General features: G+C 47.1%; 1 protein-coding gene across 1 annotated transcript in view; it reads right to left on the bottom strand.

Moving 5' to 3' along the window:
* FARS2 (phenylalanyl-tRNA synthetase 2, mitochondrial) overlaps positions 1-13,052 on the bottom strand; it is a 382,893-nt gene that overhangs the window by 353,575 nt on the left and 16,266 nt on the right. The window contains exon 2 of the mRNA XM_060021600.1: positions 12,961-13,046. The gene's annotated coding sequence lies outside the window, so the exon portion shown is untranslated. The remainder of the gene's footprint in view (positions 1-12,960; positions 13,047-13,052) is intronic.

The raw sequence follows: 13,052 nt of genomic DNA, 5'->3' as shown, positions 1-13,052 counted from the left end.
CCACTTCTCTCTCCATTCCTCGGGGCAGCTGTTTCCCGTGGGACGTCAATTCTCTGATGGACCTAAGAAGAGCTGCTGACTTTCAGTCTGTTGAGCTTGTTTTCTTATTGTGAGGACAGGAGTGTGGCCTTCCAAGCTCTTTACATGTTGTCCTATCAATTTTTTTTCGCCTGTTAATGTGTCGTTTTGGTAGTTTTATAGACTCCTTTACAACGTTCAAAACTTCAAGAATCTATGTATGTTTCAAATGTTTTGCTTATAACATGTATTCGAAAGTACTATTTACACACAGGAAAAACACACTCAACACAAACAAGTGTTTAGAGAAGGAGCTAATCCCTCTTCCAGTGCCACTCGCCCTAGGTGAATCTGGGAGTAGTACATCTGACATCTAAAATTCTCTCTGGCTGTTTTGATTACAGTGATCTTTCCTTTATAAATAACTTCTAAAAGCAGATGTCAGCCAACAGGGATCTGGCTCCATCAGTCAGTTAAGGCTACCAGTTAAGCATCTGGATAGCCACCAGCACCCCTGTCCGTAATGATGCCCTCACAAGACGACAGAGTGAACACCAGAGGTACACTGCTTTATGTCTCACGCACGACTCATCTGTTGATGCCACGCAAGGTGGCAGGAAGGAAATGACTTCACTGAAATGAAGCAGGTTCCTGTATGGTCATTTGCCTCTGAACATGCATATATGACCAGCCCATCACAAAAGCATTAGGGATTCTGCTGCCCTCTGTTCCCCTTTTCTTTAAAAACCATTCTACTCTTTAGAAATAAAGCAAACAAATTCATTTCAAAATGATATGTTGCCAACAGTAGATCCTGATGCTTTGGGAAATATATGTTTTATTGCTGGCATGGCAGGCTTCCTTTGAAAGATGGGGGAGAGATATTACTTCACTGCAAACACTTAATGTGCAGGTCTTGTATTTTTCAGATGTGGGGTTTTTTTTCAGATTGTATTATGATAATTTCTCTTTGTTCCTTTTTCTCACTCAAGTGAATTTCCCATCTCCCTCTATGATTTTTGGCTTCAAAACTCATTCATTTACCCAGGTAAATCTATAGTGAATTTCATTACATATAATGTATGACTTTAGAATCATATTTATGTCAACAGACCGAAACGTCACACACTGGGTTAGATTTCACGAGGCAGTTCTGCAGGCGCTACGTGCAAGGAAGTAGATGGGACAGCTTTATACAAAAACTACAGTAAAGGGCAAAGGTCAGGCATCACATTCATAAAGAAAGATTCTCCTTGTCTGACGGTATCCAGCATTCCGTGGTGGCGAAGCGTCTTAATCCTTAATAATGCTTGCCCAAGATTCTCATAACAATATTAGTTGATTAAATAATAGCCAGGTAGGCCGTTCCTTATTCCAAAAGCTTATTCCTGAAATCCAAGCCATGTAAACATAGAAAGCTTACATTACAAACGATTCCTAAAGCACATCTAGTCACAAAGCCGAGAATCCACGAAGCCACGTCATCGACCACCAATCTTCTCCACCCAGAATCTGCCTGCTTTGTCATTTAAGACTTTTCTGTATTGGGTTTTCTTAAAATAAAGCACAACTGAATTTTTGTTCTTGTTTTTGTTTTAATATATTTATTTATTTATTTATTTATTTATTTATTTTTCTGTGGCTGCATTGGGTCTCCATTGCTGCGCGCGGGCTTTCTCTAGTCACGGAGAGTGGAGGCTACTCTTCGTTGCAGTGTGCAGGCTTCTCATTGCGGTGGCTTCTCTTGTTGTGGAGCATGGGCTCTAGGTGCATGGGCTTCAGTAGTTGTGACTCGCAGGCTCAGCAGCTGTGGCGCACGGGCTTAGCTGCTCCATGGCATGTGGGATCTTCCCGGACCAGGGCTCAAACCCGTGTTCCCTGCATTGGCAGGTGGATTCTTATCCACTGTGCCACCAGGGAAGTCCCTGAACTTTTGTGACATAGATTTCTTTCTTTCTCAAAAAACTCCAGATTACTATATGAAATTTGACTCAAAAGTCTCCAAAAACTTTTCAGATACAAGTAATATAAATTTGTAATTCAACTAAACGGAAGAGTAACAGATCTATACTCTTCCCCAACTATGGCTCAATCTTGACAGAAGGGAGCTGCGGATCCTCGGATGCCCCTGAGCCACGGGTAAGCCCCATGCCACTGGGACATCCACTGATCACAAGTGTGGGGAGAAGCCCCTGAAATTGAGCCCTTATGCAAATGAGATATGCGAGATGATTAATCATTAGAAGAAAAACATGTACCCGCTCAAAGTGAGGTGAAACAAGATATAAGGAGACTCTACCTGAGGAGAAGTCAGACTACAGGCAGTTTATCAAGCGAAGCCAGAGCTTAGCAAACAGCCCAGGGACTTTCCTGAGCTATTTCTTGGAAGGAGAAACCGGCGGGGCCGGCTACCCCTACTGAACACGGAAACAACCCACTCCTTCCCCAACATCATCCCTCCTCTCCCCAGTCCCAACCCCCTCAGTCAACTGGTCACCCTCCTCCGCCCCACACCCGCCCCATCACAAGCTCTGCTGAATCGAGCTCTTCCATCTGGGATCCACCCACCTCCTTCCATCTCTACTGCCACCCCCTCCATCAGGCCACCTTTATCTACAGGGGCTCCCTAACTGGCTTCACTGCCCCCAGGCTTAGCCTCCCCAATCCATCTTCCCCAAAACCAGCAGCAAGATCTTCCAAATTTATAGGTCTAATCAAGTCCCTCTACTGGTCAAAGTCCTTCGGTGGCTCGTTAATACCAAAAACATCTCTACAGATAAAATCCACATGCCTCGCATAATTATAAGGCTTGGAGGCTCACAAATTTTGCTGTCCATTGAGATCTGGGAAGCGTTACAATTCCCAGTGCTGCAGCACAGCCCGCACCCGTGGAGCCGTAACGTCTGCGGGCGAGAGCCAGTCTTCAGCACCACCACCTGTCAAACACACACACACACTCACACTCGCCACCCAGAATCCTCAAACCTGGGTTAGAGGCCACGCCTTCGTGCTCTATGGCAACTTGTCCTTCCCTTGTTATACCACCAAAGACCAGGCGCCGGGTCTGCTGCTGACCTTCGGTTTCCCCTGCCTAACCCAAGGCTCTGGGAGCAGGGACGTGTCCTCCTGGTGACCACGCATCCCAAGCAGCTCCTAAGGAAAGGGACCATGATTTCACTGCCCAACACTGGTCTCCAGCACTCACTGGGCACCCAATTTTTTATTCAAGTCCAGGTTGGACCCCTTTAAAATTGATAAATCAACAGTAAGCACTGTGCTCCTGAAAATCTGGGAGGTGGTTCTTTAAGAAGTAACAGCCCAGAACAGGGGGCAGGAAGAAAGAGCCCCTCGCCTTGGAGCACACCCTGGGAATAACCCAACTTTTCAAAACCCTCCTCAGTGAGCACATTCCCAGCAGCTACAGAAACGTGCCCAATCTTTAAGTGCCAATATTCCCTCGGTTCTCTCTGCCGGGTCACTCTAATATTCTGCGCCACTGTTAACATCTTTTCTGAGTTGGCAACATTGTCCTCAGATAGTAATGACATCTCCCAGTCCACTGCTTCCCAGGGCCGTTATGAAGCGTAAGTGAGAATGTACAGAAAGCTCATCTGAAACACAAAAAAATGCTCCACAAATATAGGTTATGAGACTTAGTATAGATTAACAGTAAGCAAAGCCCAGAAGACATACTTATTGGAATTGTTATACTTTAATTTCTGGGTAAATGGATACTATGAAAGAAATGGCCGTGCTTTAAATTCAAAAGGCACCCTTGGAAGGATTGCAGCTTCACTCATAATCTGAGTTGCTTCCAGAAGATGGTCCCAAGTTATTTGCTTGTTTCTAAATTATCTACAAGCTTCAGACACTGCACACATCTAAAATGCTCATTAGAAGTCAAAGAGCTTTACATGCCTAAATTTGGTTTGTGGATGAATATATATGTGGACTGCATAAAACCCAGACACATTCAGTAGATCCTATGATGCATGCAAAGTTACTTCCACTCACTTTTACCCCCAAAGAAACCTACAGCGGGAGAATCCCATGGAGCTACAATGGATATATGGCATCAACACGGATCAAAAATGCATTACGATTATGGGAGAACGCAGTCTGTGGCTGGCTTCTGTCTCTCATTTTTGACAGCCAGACCCCACCACGGGCCCCGCTGCCCATCACCTGCAGACCTTCAGGCTCTCACTCACCCTCCGCGCCCATGCTTAAAAAGAGGCACATGGTCCTCTCCTCAGCTAAGCCAGCATGGTCAAAAGCTGAAAAGGTCTCAGTCTTAAGAGGTTCATATATCTAAAGAGGACAGGCTAGAAATAAGTTGATCTGAGTTCAACACCACAATCTACAAATAAAGAAAACTCCGTGTAAGTCTTTTTTTCCTTAGTAGCATTTAGCAGAGTTGCATACATATGTGTACGTCTTAACACACAGAAGTTAAAAGAGAAAGAAAGCCCTGTAGTTAGAGAAAACCCCTTGTTCTGTTGAAAATAATGACACTCGGGGCAGCCAGAGTCCCGTGGATGGACAAGGACGAGTCTCTGGCCCAATGCTGACAGAACGAGCACACATTCCAATAAGGGCCTATCAATGAAAAACTAAACTTCTGTAAAGGTAATTCTATAATAACGAGGAAATATATAGATGTTAAGTAAAAGGAAAAGGTAAAACTTTCATAAACAGTCTAATTAGAACCACAAAAAAGTTATACAGGAGAAAAGAATGAAAGAAAGAATTTTAATGTTATGAATGGTTTGCATTCAGGTGGAGGGAACTTGAATAAATTTTCTCTCGTCTTTCCATTTTTCCTTATTGTCTAAATTTTTGAGAATAAGCTTCTAGTTCCTATCCTGAAAACAACTTTAATCCCGCCAAGACCGGACAAAGTAAAAGGTGCCAACCTCAGCGTGTTACAGCAGAACGCTATCAGCAGGCCCATCAGTCTCCCCAGCTGCTCTGCACTGAATAATAGCCACGTTAGCAGCTACTGCACAGAAGGCAGGACGGAGCTAGCTTCGTGGGGATGTGGAGGAAAGTCATCCTCTCCACTAGGCCACAAGTGGGCCTAAGCAGATTATCCTGTGCTCTCCCAGGAAGAAAGCAGTTTACACACTGAGCCGGTTTTAAACACTCCAGCACCACACAGAAGAGAGCTATCCAGTCACATCAAGGACAAACGTTTAGACTGGAAAGTTACAGAAACATAGGAAAAGCCCTCTTGAAGTGTAAATACCCATCAATTCCAAACCCGATTACCCAGAAGCTATGACCACGGCAGCTTGCGAGGTTGACATCACTTTCAAGGGGCCTGGAGCCGCCAAGGGCTGAGCAGGCTCCAGCTTCCACACACCATTCAAGTCCCAGGGTGGACACCACAAGGCGTCAAGGAAGTGGCGGGCTGATGACTCTCGTGCTCTGAGTGCTTTCTCACTAGTAAAGCCCTGAGCTTCAGAATGTCAATGACCACTGTGCCTGTCCTCTTGCAGGAGACAGGGGGCGCTGGAGGGGAAGCAGCACAGCCCATGCAGGGCTTCTGCTGTCAGATTCCACAGTTAATGCTCCCTGGAGGACCGTAAACCTCTCCTCTGCACATATGGACCATAATGAGAGTTTTATAAAAATCACAATTGTGGCAAAAACACACTCAAATCATGTACCACAACTAACACTGAGCAATCTTCCCCTGAAATGAAAAATCGTTTATATTCAAACTCGGAGATACTGTGCAGCTGTAATTTGGTAGGGAACTGGGTCTTGATCCTACACTACCGCTTGGCTCTCAGACAAATCTCTAGGCTTTTACTGCTCTGGACCCCAGTCTGACTGTTGCATCGAGGTCACAATCTCCAAATACATTTCTATGCCGCCATAAGGGAGAAAAAAATGTGCACATATAGCAAAGAACACTCCAAATATACATCGGTTGAGGGCATGGGGGCATGGAAGTAGCAAAACAAGCACCCCAAGTTCCCCACACACAGCGTAGTGTAAAGGACACTGGGCCAGGAGCCAGAAGGTCCAGGTCTGAGCTCCCAGCTGCCATCCACTCTCTGAGGGACCGTGGGGAAGACACTCAGCCTTAAGGGCTCAGCTTCTCCGTCTGTCGAACAAGGAGGTCCCGACAGGTGACTTGGGAAGTGTACATATATAAATAAATCAAAGATCTTTTCCAGCATTACCTTTCCTAAATTTCCTCTTCCTTTACCCCTGAGAGCATCTGCTGCAGGTTCTACACGTGGGACCCGTCACCTGACCACAGGGCTTCAGTACAACTCCTGGAACCACGAAGACAGAGTATAAATTTCCCTCATTCATTCATCATTCTATTAGCAAGCACAAAACCATCACTTACATCCTAATATACAAGACCATGTGCTAGACACTTTAGGGGACGGATATAAAAATGAACAACTTCAAAAGGTCCAGTCTCTACTTAAAGGCATTTAATGTTTACAATCCAAAGGGAAATATAAAGAATTGAAGAAAATTGCAATGATAAAGATCTAGAACAAACTGCTAATTAATCACAGTACCTTTCCCACGAAGCCTAGATGGGACCTCAAAATCCTTCTCAACACAGCATTCCACTCAGCATCCTAAAGACTGTAGTTAGCAGGTGAGGTTAATTTTGCTGCCAGGTTAGGCTCGCTCCTGAGCACGTGCCCGGGCACTTCCAATGCCCTCCTCCCGCCTGTCCCCCTAACCTCCTCGACTTTCACCTTCACCTCCAAACCATTAGATACTCCAGAAAAGCCGGGGGCCCCTCAGACCCTCGTCACAGTGGCTGAAAGCCCTTGCTAATTCACCTTTGCCAACTTTTTAAAAATTTCAAATTGCAGGGAAACAGGAAATATATATACTTGCTTGCCTCCATGTCTACCACACTGCTATATTAAACTCTGAACCGCATGACTTATACTGGCATTGACATCTAGTATATTCCTACTAAGAAGAACAATGCACAGTGTCACTGAGGCTTAAATCAGTGCACATACGAAGCAGCAAGTTTTACAAACACACACACCTCCTCCTGTCCTGCTGTGAGAGGCTGCATCCCTAATCCTAGCTGGCCATCTGGGAAACAAATGACTTTGTGATGGCATTGTAAATTGGTTCTACTCCTCTGGAAAGCAATCTGGCAATACGCTTTAGAAGCCATAAAACTGTTCATACTCTTTGACCTAGTAACACCACTAGGGACTCTATCACAAGAAACTAATTCAAAATATGGAAATAGCTACATGCACAAAGATATACCTTGTGGTGTTATTAATAACTGTGAAAAGCTGGGAGCAAGATACTCATCAACAACAGAGTTAATTACTTAATGGTATAGAATCACAACAGAGAATGCAACCATTAAAACGGTAATGATGAAGATCATGCAGCAGTAAGGGGAAATGCAGATGCAAGACAACAGATACAACGATGTAAAAATCATTGAAGAAAAAACTGATAATATTAAAAACTGATAATCATTGTTTTAGGACAGTGAAGGGGGTGTTTTCTCCTGTTCTGTTTCCTAGCTTTTTGTGATACAGCACTGATGCTTCTACCATTTAAAGAGAATCTTTGGAAATATGAACGCAGGCCTTGACCGTGAGGATGAAGAGGCAAAGGACCACATCAGAAAGCCCAGCCGCTACCTTCCACAGCGGGGAGGGGACAGGGCCCTCCACAGCCTGGGGGCCAGGGGCATGTGCACAGAGCAGCTCCACAGAGAGCCAGCGGGCAGTGGTGCGCCTGTCAGTGATTAGGGAAGTATGAGCAGCGCCCATCTGCTAACCCCAGTCAATCCCCTCCATTACCAGCATCCCAAGGCCAAGAATTCCCTGGGGCACACCACACTTGCTGGCAGCTTAGTTATCTGTTTACCAGATAATTAAGTATCTGTTTAGTAACTAAGTAACTAAGTTTACCAGTTATCTGTTCACTAGGTCACACGGGGCTGTTCGATAATTTATTTAAAGCAAGTAAGCTCAGATTTTCACGTCTGGAGCAACGAGGAATGTCTGCGCCAAGAAACGCCATCATCATAAAGATCGGGGGAGAGAGCAGGAACCACCTGTCGCCTCTGGTGAAACAGAGGAAGCGGCAGCACTGATGCTGCCACTTGGGGGTCTAAGAAACGGGCGCCCGGGCGAGGGCAGGGCTGCCTCTCCAGGGCTGACATGGGGATGGAGGACGCAGGTCAGGAAGAGCGGTCCAGCCTAACAAACATTCATCCAGATGAACACTGATCTCAGCTTGGGGCCACTTAACCCCATCTGCAGGTTCACCCTGTGTCCAGCCGGGGACCAGCCCCGCGCAGGGAGATTTAGGCGCTCCAGCCTGCCTGGACTGCGAGCACTGAGGGGTCTCGCAGGTTCTCTGCTTCCCTGCTCCAGCGTTCCTGCCCTCACCCCTGTGGCCGAGGGCCTCTTTATACTGCAGGGTCAGTGACCAAGCTCTGGTCTCTCCGTGTCTCAATTTCTGCTCCGAGTCCCTGCCAGGGAGGGAGCGGAGCAAAGAAGTCTCAGAAACAGATTTTGCAATTAGACAAAACTGACTTAAATTCAAATTATGTTACCCTCCTCCCTGCTGACATTGGGAAAATTTCTTAATCTCTCTAAACGCAGTTTCTTTTTCTACAAAATGTGCACCTACGCCCTCACATCACTGTCAGGATTAAGCGAAGTGAGGACCCCAGCATGTGACGCCACGTAACGCTCGTCAGTCCACGTGCCCTCACGCTCCTCAGCCACCGGCGCCCCGCCTGCCTCTGCACCCCCTCTGATCCTGCCCGCTAACAAGGCCTGCACAGCCCCACCCCGCCGCTCAGCCTCCTATGCTGACCACACACCTGGACTCCACTTGCCTTCTGGAAGCGCCCGCCACCGAAACCCAGACACTGTCCTCTCTGCACCACGATCTGACGCCAGCGTGGGCGCTTGAGGCCGCACCGCCTGGGCTCACAGCCCTGCCGTTCACTTGTTAGGAAATGTGACTTGGGTCAAGCTATGGAACCTCTCCGTGCCTCAATCGCCCCATCTGTGAAACAGAGACAATGGCAGTGCCTACCTCATACGACTGTGAGGTGGATCCCTGTGTCTGCAGGGGTCTGGGAGCCATGTCCAGCACACGGCAAAAAGGCACTTTTTACATCTTTGACTCCCTGTGAGAGTGCTCCGTCCAGATCACTTGGTTAGCTGCCTGTGCTAGTCCATGTCATCAGATGAGCAAGCATCCCCGCTAGCCTCTGACACCAAGGGAGATGAAGCAGGCTCTTAGAGTGAAGCCTTTCTGGTGCCAGTGTGGTCCACAGGCCAGCATCAGCATCACGTGGGAGATTATTCGAAATGCAGCCTCTCAGCCACCCCCAGCCCGACGCAAATGGAATCTGCATATTAACACATTTTGAATGCACAAGTCCTCTGTCACCTGGGGTTCCTGTTATAACACAGATGGGGGGCGGGGGACCTGAAACTCTGCCATCGTAGGACCCCGCTTGGAGCACCAGGTATGAAAAGACAACACCGAACTCCAAAGAGGAATTGCACCAGGATGTGAGACAACGACTGCCTTGGCACCTGCAGGTGGAAAATGAGGGAGACGGGCGTGACCGATGACTTGGAAGAGTCCATAGCTAAGAAGTCAAATGGCGCGGGGAGCTCCCTGGTAAGTCCTTAGAGGGTAGGGACCATGTCTTACTCATCCTGGTTTTCTCAACAGAGAATGCCTGGCACAGGGGAGGCAAGTCACTGTAACCATCTATCTCCGTCTCAATAAAACCAGAATAGCACTTGCTAGCTTTACAAAAACACAGCTGTTTTATAGCTGTATTAGCAGCCCCTCCCCACCCTACTCTAATATTTGCCTCTACATTTCCTATATGAAGATGACACAACCTATCATTAATCAAAGGGAACCATTTCTAAACTTTTTCTCTCAGAAATGATGCTGGCTTTGAAAACCCGCGAGGCGGGGGGTGAAGGTGGGGTGGGGGTAGGAGGAGGGGCCGGCAGAACATCCTACACAAAACAGGGGCTACATTTTTAAAGAGCATTTGCTGGTACCTTGCTGACTCTTTCATTTTAAACATCCAGCATGTTGAAAACTAAGTGAAGGCAGAAGAGGGAGTGCCCCGTTGCTATAACCCTTGACCTTTTCTTAGTGACACACAAAACTAATCAGCCCCTGGAGGTCAACAACCAGGGACTAGTTAGAGGGAAGGAGACAGGGAAAGCAAACGAGAGTAGAGATTAGAAAAATCACACCAACTGACCCAAGAGTCCCTTGAAGTCCCTCCTTCCTGGGGAGCACAGCCCTCATTTTCCAAGACAGCAGCAATGACCAGATGCCCTTGCTTTTGACCTCAGCAATCTGTCCCCTTGTCCAACAGGGTCCTCGCCCTACTGCCCACCTCCACACACGCCTGTCACCAAGGTAACTGACTAAGGGGAGAAATCTACACAAATGTGAGAAGAAAGCTATCTTCCCAATCCAATGCCCACAGCTAGCATGAAATTACCTAAATGTGAAAGCACGCCAATCCCAAAGGTGCCTCTTTGGAAAAACAAAGGAGGATCACTGGCAGATGTCTCCAAGAGAACCTCCTTTACGTCACTCCGAATCAGCAGCTACGTATGAACACAGAGTAACATTTTTACACGCTTATACTACATAGACCTGCATGTACACACACACAGGTATACGTTTCTCTGCTCTGCCTGTATCTGAAGCGGCTCTGGGGTGGGTAAGGCAGCCCTCGTCCTCAGCTCCTGGCGTAAGCCGGCCATCTTCTGCCCTTGGGCGAGGTCTCTAAGCAACTCCATGGATCGTATCCACCCTTTCTGCTTCAACTACCGATGGAGCGCTCACAGAAAAACAGAATACAAAACAACGACAAAGTTTCAAAATTTTACATCTAAACATTCATTTTTAAAATGAAATCAAAGCAGGGAGAACACTTGTTTCCCCAAACCTCACCTCTAAACTTTCACGAACTTTCAACCAAATAATCTTAAAGCCACAGTCACACAGGGAGGATGATGCCAGCCCTGTCACTGACTTTTTAAAGAAACTCCGAGGGCCCAGGAGGAGCTGAGGCAAAGCATCCGTCTGAACCGGGGAACGCTCGGAGGGCCTACGTGGTGTAGCCAAACGCACAGCCACGTTTCCCAAAGTAATGCCACGCTGAGTGTTACGATGCACAGGGGTGGTGAGGCTCTGGACGAGAAGACTTCGGGAACTACAGAAGCATCAGCTTGAACCCATCAGTCTTCAGTTTACAGAATGAAACTGCCCTCGGAACGCAGACTGACCGGGAGCCGGCAGTGAAATCTAGGCGAGCGGATCCCTGTCCTTCCTCCAAGTCCCTGAACTCAAGTCTCCGCAGAGTAAGCGAGACCCGTCCCCTACAGATACCAGCGCTAAGTCGCGTGCATAGAGAGACATACTCCATAAGGACGTGAAAATCATCTTCCAACACAAATAATCAAAACAGAAGACAGTCCCTGTGTGTGTGAGGAATATTTTCCAACAATCCCTGCTAATAAGGACACCCTGAGAAAAGGCATTTCTGTATCTTTTGTGATGAGAAAAATCTTAATTACAGCCCAAAGAACAAGGTACTCAAGAGGAATTAGACCAATGATCCCATACCTGGACCATACATTTAGAATCACCTGTGAAGCTTTTTAAAAATCCCAGTGGCCAAGGCACACACCAGGCCGGTGACAAGGGAATCTCTGGAGGTGGGCTGCAGTGCACAGCCAAAGTTGGGAACCACAGAATTAGGGATTATTCTAAAGATACCGTCCAGAGCAGAGTCAATCTGAGCATGACTGTGGGCCCTTGATACGCTGGGACCTTTGTCTAAATCTCACACCCAGCTATGACAGTGGATGGTACAAGCCACTCACCCTCTACCTTAGGAGGGGCTCGGGGCCATGCACACACAGCCCTCCCCTTAAAATGCAGCACAGACAAGGTCGCCCATCCAGAGGGCCTGCCGGGATGAGCAGGGTCCAGGAGACCCTCGGTCTGTATCTGCAGGGGGCACCTCCCTGGCAGCAATGTGAGGGGCTCCGGAGACGGGCTGGGACATGAGCTGACACACGGGCCCAGCTGAGCCAGTGTCCCCCGGGGAGCACGCTCTTTGCAGGATGCCGCAAAGTCCCTCATGACCCCTCTGTGAGGGAGGATGCAAACCCTCTTAGCAAAATACACACGAGGATTAAAGAAATGGGCACATTTTCTTGCTGTTGCTCCTCTATTGATAAAGATGGAAAATTCACTTTATCTGAATTTTTTTTAAACGTCCTCAGTGTTTACCACTGATACTCTCCAGGTTCCCCCCATTTAAGCTCGGCTTAGATAGTTTTGCTTGGTTTTATTTGAAAGCAAACTTCTGGCAGAGGTACGTAGAGCAGAGATATATACAAAACTCCAGCAGAATCAATTCGTATTTATTCAAAGCATTTAAAAGCAAAATTTGACCCAAGAACTCAAATAAAAAGAAAATCAAACATATTGCATACATCTTGAAAGATATTTTAAATAACAGAACATTTTAAAGCGTAAATGTAGAAAGGCAGGGGAAAGACATACAGAGATATTCAACATGTAATATCTTCCTACAGAATGTGGATTTTTTTTAAGTGCACTTTTGCCCAAAAAGAAAAAAAGGAAAAAGAAACACCAAGCCCTGAATCTAATATGCTTACCAACATGAACTGTGGAGGCAGGTGGCCCCGGCCTGAACCCACACGCAGGGCCCTGGACCACGTCTCTGAGCGTCTGTGCCTCCTCTTATGTTTACATCAGAGGCTCTGGAGTCGGACTGCTGGGCTCAGATTCAGGTCTGCACATGAGCTGTGTGAGTGCATGTAACCTCCCCGCCCCTCTCTCCCTCCTCTGTGACACTGAAACAAGAACAGGACCTACCTCCAATCTGCAGAAACTGGAACCTCGTGCACAGCTGACAGGAATGCAAAACGGTGCAGCTGCTGTAGAAAACAGTCTGGCAGTTCCTAAAA

The sequence above is a fragment of the Delphinus delphis genome, chromosome 10 (genome assembly GCF_949987515.2).
Source record: "Delphinus delphis chromosome 10, mDelDel1.2, whole genome shotgun sequence".
NCBI classification, from domain to species: domain Eukaryota; kingdom Metazoa; phylum Chordata; class Mammalia; order Artiodactyla; family Delphinidae; genus Delphinus; species Delphinus delphis.
Note: the sequence above shows the minus strand (reverse complement) of the source record. Positions and strands in the feature narration are given on the sequence as shown.